This window comes from Rhincodon typus, chromosome 13 (genome assembly GCF_021869965.1).
Source record: "Rhincodon typus isolate 14 chromosome 13, sRhiTyp1.1, whole genome shotgun sequence".
Lineage (NCBI taxonomy): Eukaryota > Metazoa > Chordata > Chondrichthyes > Orectolobiformes > Rhincodontidae > Rhincodon > Rhincodon typus.
The window spans coordinates 35258392-35268025 of NC_063344.1; the positions used below are offsets into that span (position 1 = coordinate 35258392).

Consider the following 9634-nt stretch of genomic DNA (forward strand, 5'->3'; position numbering starts at 1 on the left):
GCCATCTTTGTCAGCAGTGCTCAGTTAATGGGTTGACATGTAACTGTACAGCACTGTGCAATGTCAATCTCACGTCTGTTCCATGTGTTCGCTGGATATGCGGCAAACTCACTGTATTTGCTTCAACTAAATGATGATGTCTCAAAGGCTAAAGGGAGTAGTCCTCAGTCAAGTCAAACCTTCATTCAGGGTGTCCTCGCAGTAACATCAAAGACTGTGTCCCTGATCAGTCCATGGGCTTTGATATGGTCAGTTCTCATTGAGGCAATTAGAGTCAGAGATTTATACAATTAAGTCCAGGGATAGGGCCATGGTTAAGTCCATAGGCCCAGAGCAAATGGTCTGGGGAGTCAAGGTATTCAGATAGGGAGCTGTACAGAGATCATTCAGGGATCTCTGATCAGTCATCAGACAGGGCTGTCCAACCAAGTCAGTCAAAGGGGCGATCCACATCTCATCTTGGGTATCTGTCCACTAAAGCTCAAGGAGATGTTATCAGTGGTTACTGCAGTGATAAGGAAGCTGGGAAACTCAACTGTGGGGATTGAAGGCAGCATGCTGGGACACAGATTGGACAATAATTGTAAAGGGGGCAATTCAACATATAGAGGATGGGGAGAGACAATAGAACATGGGAAGGAATGGGGTAATATGAGATGGTGTCATTGATAGTCAACACCACTCTGGTTTCAGTGGAGGACATAATGTTATGCATGAGAACACAGCACACCTGGGGCTGAGGGAGTAAGGCAGGGAGATGTACAGATAAATAAGTGGGTTAGGTGAGAACACAGGGATGATCAAAGCCAATGGGGTTGGCAAGGAGCACAAGGAAGAAGGGAAGATGAAGATTTGGGGATGTCACCTAGAATGAGATGATGAGTCCGTGACTCAATCCATGAAGCATGACTTCTGTTTCATCAGAATATAGAAGCAAGAGTAGGCCATTTAGCCCCTCGGGTCTGTTCTGCCACTCAATCAGTTCATGGCTGATCCATATAGCTACCTTTGACTCATATTCCTTAATAACTTTGTTTAGCAAAAATTTATTTATCTCAGACTTAAAATTAACATCATCCGAAACACAAGTCTGCAATGGAGATGGAAATAGCTGCCACTACACACATTCTGTGAGGAAGGAGGTTCCACTTCAGTGCAATACGACGCCATTCCAAGGCTAATAGCATCAAACAGGCAGCCACACAGTATGGATAAAATACAGCCATGATCACAAAAAACACTCTATGTGAACCATAGGTATTTACCTACCGCGTGGAGTACAAATCCTGACCCCAAGCCATCACACCGACATGGTGATGTAAAGTGAACAAATATTTGCAAATATGAGAATGTTTTTAAGATGAAATGTCACCCATGCCACTTATGTGTCCTCAGAAGGTCTTCTTTCTTTCCCTTCCACTATATGATCAGTGCAGTCTAAACTCTGCAGTTGGGATGGAAGGAGCCTGCTGTACAGTGGAGTTTATGAGCCTTTAGAGTTTTGGCTGAGTGATGCCAGAATACTGTGCCTAGAGGGCCCAGACATACTGAGTGTGTCACACTCGAAGACATGCACACATTCCTCAGCCTGAACTCCCATAGAGCAGAGGGTGGTAGGCAGATTGGAGCTGGAAGGCCCAACTTTCCCAGGAGTGTCCTGACAGTGGATCTAGTCCATGGTTCCTCCTCTGGCTGTGTGCTGGCACTTCCCTGTCCCCTTGTGAGGATAGGGCACCTGGAGTGATGTCAAGATTCTTCATCCCCCTGTCACCTTGCTGTTGGCAGCAATGGCAAGCGCGATGGTATGCAAATCTGCGCATATATCCGACAGGCACCGAGTGTGCTTGCTCTAGCTTTCTATTGAACCAGTTAATCTGTCCTTGGAAGCAGCCGGACACTTGCATACCAGAGATGTTAGTGGAATCCTCCAACCTTTGAGTCAGTTTACCCAGTGAGTCCAACAATCTTGCTTGCTGCTTCTGCGTTTGCTTGTTAGTCATTGTTAAATTGTTAACTGTTGATATCCAAGTGCCAGAAGCCTACATTTTTCTTCATCAACCAATTATGGGATTTGAGACTGATGTGCTTAATAGCAGGTGCTCCTAACTCTAACCTGGTTAAAATACCCATCCAGGTCAATCCCTGAGGTGGTTGCAGTTGCAGGTAGCCTAGCCATTGTATCCTCTGAGGGAAGAGATGCTTGGTAGGTTTATCCTCTTTACAACACAGACTGTACAGATTCCAGTTGTGCCTGCGGGAGACAAAAAAACACAAGAGAATGAGTCATTGGAAGGGATAGAAATTCAGGTATATTAAGAATACATTCAGGCTGGTAATAGGAGAGCAGCTCAGAAATAGCCAATTAATCTTACTTGGTTACCAGGGAAAAGATGTTTTGGCATCACCAAATGTACAATGGTGGTTGTCACCTGTTAGGACAGGGATGCTTTCCTCATGAGCGGTTAAAGAGATGAATGTTGGGCACCTATTACACACCTTGGCTCTTTCTGTCCTATTGCACTCCGGATTCTCTTAGAATGAGACAAAGGGAAGGATCAAGTGAATTGACAGTGGCTGGCACAGCTGTTAGTGTTGTTGCTGGTGGGGGAAAGGTGCTGAGGTGGCCCAAGTGAGTGAGTAGGCAGCACAAGCAGGGTTGGTGTTATAGGGCAGTTGAGGGGCTATGAGTGAGTGAGAGAAGATTCAATAGTGAGAGTGGTAGATCATGAGCCTTTGTAGGAGACAGGTGCAGTCATAGAGATTGAGAAAGTGTGAGGTAGCAGGTGAAAATTTAGGTACTAATCCTCATAGAGAACACTGACCTATTTGTGACATTGCTGGATGTTCCTATGGACCATTGAAATGGCACTGACCTAGGTGGCAACTTTGGCCAGGCTGGCAATGTCTGGTGCCATGGTTCTCTCTGCTGGTCCTGAGGGAAGAGAATAATCCTCCTCTGCCCTATGCCATCCACTGGGACCTCCAGGCTGCCAACTGCATCTGTCTGCCATCTCTGTGGAAATTCTGTTGACAAACGATCAGCACAAGGCAGCTCTGGACTGACAGCGCCTGACCTGGTGCAACTTTGTTTTAAACATGATGCCAAGAATTCCTGGAGATCCCAGCAGTGGCAAGTACCTTGGTCCTTGGTGGGGGATAAGATAGATGAGCAAGGTCCCAAAGAGACTTGATGCATAGGTAACAAGGCAAATTTTGGAGAATAGAGTGAAAAGTCTTACTTAGGCTCACAGAGAGAAATCCTCCATGAAACTCACCAAAATTAACATTTAGCTGATTTCTGGTAACATTTAACCCATTGTTGGCAGCTAATACTCTACTTTTCCAATTAGATGAATGTTTATTCAAAGAGATGAGTTGTATTTTGTGCCTCACTCTCCACTGGAGTACTTAAAGGCCTCTGCAGCATTTTTTTTCAGTCTGTGGGACAAAGCAGACAATTTGGCAGCTTTTTCAACAAAGGATGCTGTCTGGAAAATAGGCACGTTTACTTCCTTGGTGGGGTCCTTTGTGCCCATCATGGTACATTCCTTCTTTCACACAGTCAGACTTAGCCTCTTATAGCACATCTCTCCCCAAACCTTTGATTCTCCTGTTGTATTACATGTAACATTCCATACCCAGAACAGAATTACTTCCAACAGTAGATAAATTATAAGATAACAACTCAGTGTCTCCCTAGCATGTCTCTAAAATCAGAGATCAAGGTTTGAAGCAACACGAGCATTAAGCTATCACATAATTTCATTGCAGAATACAAAGTACACAAGGACATTGTAGAGATTGTAATGTGGTCAGCCAGGTGGACCTCATAGAATAGGAGCTGCCTGATTGAGGCCGTTAATCTGGTCCAATCAGGGAGCCTGGCTGATGGATATAAACAGGACTGTCAGAGGTTCTGTTCGCTCAGAGCTGGCTCTGAAAAAGTTGGATCAGTGTTGAGGACTTTCCATGTGTCGATAAACGGTGACTTGGTGACTTGGTGACTTGGTGACTTGGTGACTTGGTGACTTGGTGACTTGGTGACTTGGTGACTTGGTGACTTGGTGACTTGGTGACTTGGTCCAGCCTCTGTGGAGTTATTTCAGACATGACAATCATTTTCATACCAACTGAATACAGATATATTAAATATAATTATACCATTCTACACAAAATTGTCACGAGTATCAATAAAATTATATGCTTTAATCATTGTTTAGTCATATTACCAACAGTCAAGGTTTTATTTTCTTCTTTGCTTTTAGAACAAGGATGTTAAAAAAAGAGATTCTGAGCCATGTGTTTATCTCCAAACTATTCCCTGATGATGAGGTCAGACATAAGATTGCAGTTAGAGAAACCTGACAATGTCACTCTTAAATTGTCCTCTGAGATATACATGAAAGTATTGTTGCTTGACCTAGTGTCTGACCTTTTCTCTGAGGAAGTGCTTTGACGTTGCTGTGTGCTTTACTCAGGACAGTCCAGATTAGTGCAGGAACTCGGGGAATGGGGAATTTGTCAGAGTCTGTGTTGTCAGTCCATGGCCCTGTGTGTTTTGTTAAATGGTATGCAAACTGAAACTGCTCAATTAAGAGATAAAGAATTAATTCTTCTTGGCTGTTTGTGCTGAAAGACTGCAGCTGAATGTTTCTTCTAGTCACAAAGGTATGTCAGGTATTTCCTAACAGACATCAATTCATTAAGAAAGAAAGGTATGAATTGAATATTAAGCAAATTCTCTTAGATGAATCATTCAGTATATTGCATATTGATCTATTTCACTTTCCAAGACATAAGCTTGCCTAAATAGGTAGCTCACGTTTCATTTACTTCTTAATGTAAAAATGGATAGAAGAATCAAAAGGTTTTTTTTTACTTTTTAAAAGTCTGAAACTAAATTAATCTGGTAACCTTAACCCAGCATTGCATTGTAAGCCACAATAAAAGCTTACTTTATAAATCACACATGCATAGTTAATATTAATCAATTCATCATGATTTATTAAGTCCCTTGCTAATACAAGTCAATCTCAAATGGTTAGTGTCCCCAGGGTTAATGCTACAATTCAGTTTCTCACAGATACAAATGTATCTATTTCCCTAACACTCCCAGTCTGGATCAATGTGAAACTTGAACCTCAGGTCACAAGTCAGAGTCTGAATGCAGTTACTTTTTACTGGTGATTCTTTGAAACAAAATTAAGACAAGTATATGGGAGGTTTATTCCAGATTTCCAAATCATGGTGACAAAACTACGCGTTCACAAAAATAAATCTACATTAGGATAAAGGAACTGGATTTACTGATGTAAAAGGATCATAAGGTTGACAGCACCGGTAATTTGTTTTTCTCCCTTGCAATGTGATATTCAAAGTTGCAACTTAGCTTTTCTCATGAAAAATAATTCAAAGTGAATTTATTAACAATTGTGACCAGAAGAGTACTGGTCATGTTAATAAATCAGCAAAAATGTGTAACTATTGTTTATTTAAGTAGCATTTTGTAAGAATATATTGCATCCAATCCTGGATGCAACGTAAGGTTAAGTTTATGCTGGATTTTCTATGCAAAAACTAGTGATAAATTATCCATCTTTCATTCTTTTCAGTCATATGAAAAGATTAGATAGCCTGCATTTATTTTAGAGCAGAAGGAGGCAGAAGTGTACAAAATAATGAAGACCAATCAGTTAAACAGCCTGTGGGAATGTACTACACCTGATGATCAAATGGTGAAAGAAGAGTTCAAAATTAGTCTGTTCTTGGAGTATTCTACAGGCATACTTCTCCAAACTGAATTAACTCTTGTGTCAGTGTCCCTTCATTTGTGCTCAAATGATCGTCCATTCAATACCTTCTACCCCTACTTATTTAACTTCAATTGATGAGTAACAAGGTATAGCTATTTTTAAACAACCTGTTCAACCATCTTATGACACTTCCGGAGCAAATAGAACTTGAACTAGGGCCTTCTTGGCCAGAGGTAGGGACATTACAACTGTGCCACAACAACCCTTTAATAGGGTATATATTTAAAATAATTGAAGAAAGAATGAGAAGATACTGAGTATATTCTCATTCCAAATGGTTACCGAATGGATGGCTCTGGGAGTTTGGAACTCTGCTTGATACGTTTGTAGAGGCAAACACCCATGTCTCATTTAAAAAGTATCTTGATAAATACTTGAAGTGTTGTAGCCTCCAAGGGTACAAAGCAGGAACTGAAAAATGTGATTAGTCCGAATAGTTCTTTGTCAGTCTGTGCTGTAAATTAGCACATTGTTGATTTTACAGAATCAAGAATTGATGTTTGCTTATGAAGATCCTACAGCTTTTGTTGACAGTTTGTAGAATGGCTGGCAGGATCAGATATAAAAACAGTTTCTCTTGGAGAGAAAAGTTAGTTCAGAACAGTTAGGAAATAGTTTACCTCAGTATTCGGTTACCTCAGTATTAGATTAGTTTGAAAATTCCAGACCAGAAGTATTTGGTTAGAATGAATGCTGAAGGGGATATTTGAGACTAAGAAAGCTCAAGCTCAGTGCGTAAATAATCAAAGAAGAAATGTCAAGCTTTTTAGAGTGGAAATTGAGAGAAACATTCAAGTCAACCTAATAGATACTTTACAAAAGTGAACTCTCTTTCTGGTATTGGAGTATTGTAAAGTGATGCTGTTAAAAAAAAATGATAATTTTCCAAGAGTTTTGAAATTTTCAAACTGTGTTATATGTAAATAGACAGGTATGTGCTATTTTATCTTCCCTTGTATAATAAAATTCTGTTTCATTGTTAAAACCATGTCAGCATTGTATGCTTACGTTTCAGTGAAAAATAATCATGTTAAATAACAAAAAAAACAAAATATGACCTATTGCCAGATTTCCACCTGGGATCCGACTTGTCCAGATGTGACATCAACTGGGATCATAACAATACTCATAGCAAATCTTCTGAAAGATGTTATACTTATATTCATTTCAAGCATGATTTAAAAAAAAACTTTGGTCAGTCTGGTTTGTGTTCACCAGTGCTAAACACATTTTTTTTTAAATCACAATAAGATATTTTACAGAGCTTGCATTATGAACTTTATTGAACACTTATTGGTAAATCTTGCTGAAGGACAGAATTCAGTAATCCTAACTGAATTAATAATGATGCATAGTCTTGGGTATTAGCAACTTTTATGTTGGACCGTATTACTGATGCAAAAGCTTGTAGGAAACAAAATAACAGTGTTCACATTGATTATATAATAATAGACTGGTCATACACTACTATATACCCAGGAGAATAAATCCAAATGTGGTTTCTGAATCTCGGGAGTTGATAATCAAATTCCTTTTCTTAACTTACAGAAAATAGTTTGATTTAACTGTGCTCTGTATATTTCAAGCACTGTGTAAAAGAAAAATGTTGGGAAAAATTCTCTAAAATTGAGCTGTGTGGCAGTAGAGAACAAAGGAAAATGTGGACAATGAGGGCTTCTGGAGCCTTACTATCTTAATCTGAAGTGTGGGAAATGTGTCAAATCTTTAATAGTCTGCAGCGTAATAGATTACGTTGAAGGACAGGTCATAATTCGAAAGAGCCAACATGATCTTAGAAAGGTCAGTAAATACCTGTCCCATTTATGAGACTAAGGATGTTGATCTAGTGAATAATGTAACAAAGTGGAGTTTATTAATGAGTGTTTCATAATGTTTAAAAACTATGGGCTGAATCTTACATTTTTGGCTAAGTATCAGTTGCGTCATGTTTTTTGAATGGCATTGCACTGCAAGACCCAGAAGTTTTCTTACCATATCTTATTAAACTTGCCCCATTAGCTACCCACCTTACCCCTATGGTGTTGTTTTCACCGGTTCTAGTCTCATCTTACTATCAGCCATTCATGGAAAGAACTCACCACTGCCAGGATATTCTGGAATTGACCAGGCCCCCTGGTGCTGGCACCATCTTTACAAGAGCTGTTACATACCAGGACACGCACCATCAGTCCAGTGTAGTCCTGGAAATTTCCTGACATTTGTCCTGGACATGATAGGGCAAATTTGGTGCCCAGCTTTGCAGGCATGGGTCTCAAAGATCTGCTGGATGGGTTAGTGCATAGTCTTCATCCCCTTGAATTAACAGACGATGCAACAACACCAGACCATGCCAGACTGCTCTGTAGTTGCTACCTGGGTCAGTGCCATTTCAGTTATCTGGACGAATGCACAGCAATACGGGAAGGAAGTGATTGACCTTCTCCATTCTGGTAGCATAAGCGCTACCATCTTCTCCCTGATACCTCACACTCACTATTTTGCTGCTCCTGTATCCATCTCCCACCAAAGCTTATTGTTTACTACTCTCGCTATTGTCTGCCACATCTTCTCTCATGTGGACTCACCCACCACAATCCTTACAGTACTAACCTTGTATGGCCTCTGTGCTGCCTAGTTGCTTGGGGTCCCCCCTCCACTTGCATCTAAAATAACAGCTTTGCTACGCACTTTCATTTCCCTTTAATTACCTTGATCAAAATGAGCAGACAATTCTCAAAATATTTTCCAATGTTCTTGAATTAAAACGAACAGCATAAAAATCTGCAAGGCTGAAACAGAGAACAATCTGTTAGTGTATTGGAATGATGTTCCATTAAAATCTATAACAAGTCCACTGGAACATCTCAATTGAAACAGTCAAAAGGGTGTGAGGTTTTTATCATTGACAGATCACAATATTTTCTATAACCCCTGTAAAATGATAACTTAATCAAAGCTAAGAAATTGAATTCACCATTACACATAAATGACACAGAGAACTAGCAACCACTGCTAAAAATGCTGAAAATCCTAATCGAACCAATAATACGCAGAGAACATATTATTAAATGTAACACATTTTAACTTCTCTCAGTAGAATGGTGGAATATACATTGGCATTCCAACGTGAGATGAATCAGCATAGACTTCACTTACAATTTGAGACATGTTGCTCCCTTAGTAGCAGTTTTGTTTCATGGGAAGCTCTGATTAGCAGTCATAAGACCGGCCACAATGATGGAGGAAATTTCAATCGATCCAAGGTGCTTTGCTGTACCTCCTTGCAGCTCACTTGAGAGTTGTGATACTGAAAGACAAATGGAGGAGACTTTCTCTTGATGACCAATGGATCTATCATGGAAATGAGGAAAAGTAAAAGAAGGGAAGTCAAAAGTCATCTTGACATCCTAACTCACAAATAGAGGTTATTAACTAATTTGGAATTTAGACGGCATTTCAGAAATACCAAAAGATTTAATCTTGTCATGTTATATATAATTTTAATTACTCAATAAGTATTTATTGTCACTGGTTTGTGATAAATGTGTGCTATCACTGTATTTCTGCAATTGCAGATATTATGTTAAAGAAATTCAGCACTGCAATATGTCATACAGCTTGGGGCAAAGGTCTAGTTGCTCAAGAAGAAATATTCCTCATGTCTGGTCCCCACCACCACCATCAACAGGACATGCATGAGTCCTTAGCCAGCTTCACTTCCAGGTTTTGTTCGAATTTGACAGAACTGCCCAAAGCCTAAGGAAGAGATGTCAGAACTGGTAAGCCAAATTAGGAATTCACCCAGAACTCTGATGAACTGG

The 9634-nt window shown here is 40.0% G+C and overlaps 1 long non-coding RNA gene across 1 annotated transcript; it reads right to left on the reverse strand.

The window, feature by feature from the left end:
* Positions 1 to 2142: 2142 nt before the first annotated feature.
* Positions 2143 to 9110, reverse strand: LOC125484631. Its single transcript, XR_007263455.1, has 3 exons — positions 8970 to 9110; positions 8522 to 8602; positions 2143 to 2251 (listed from the first exon to the last, which is right to left on the reverse strand). It is a non-coding gene; the product is annotated as an uncharacterized LOC125484631 (long non-coding RNA).
* Between the last annotated feature and the right edge of the window lie 524 nt (positions 9111 to 9634).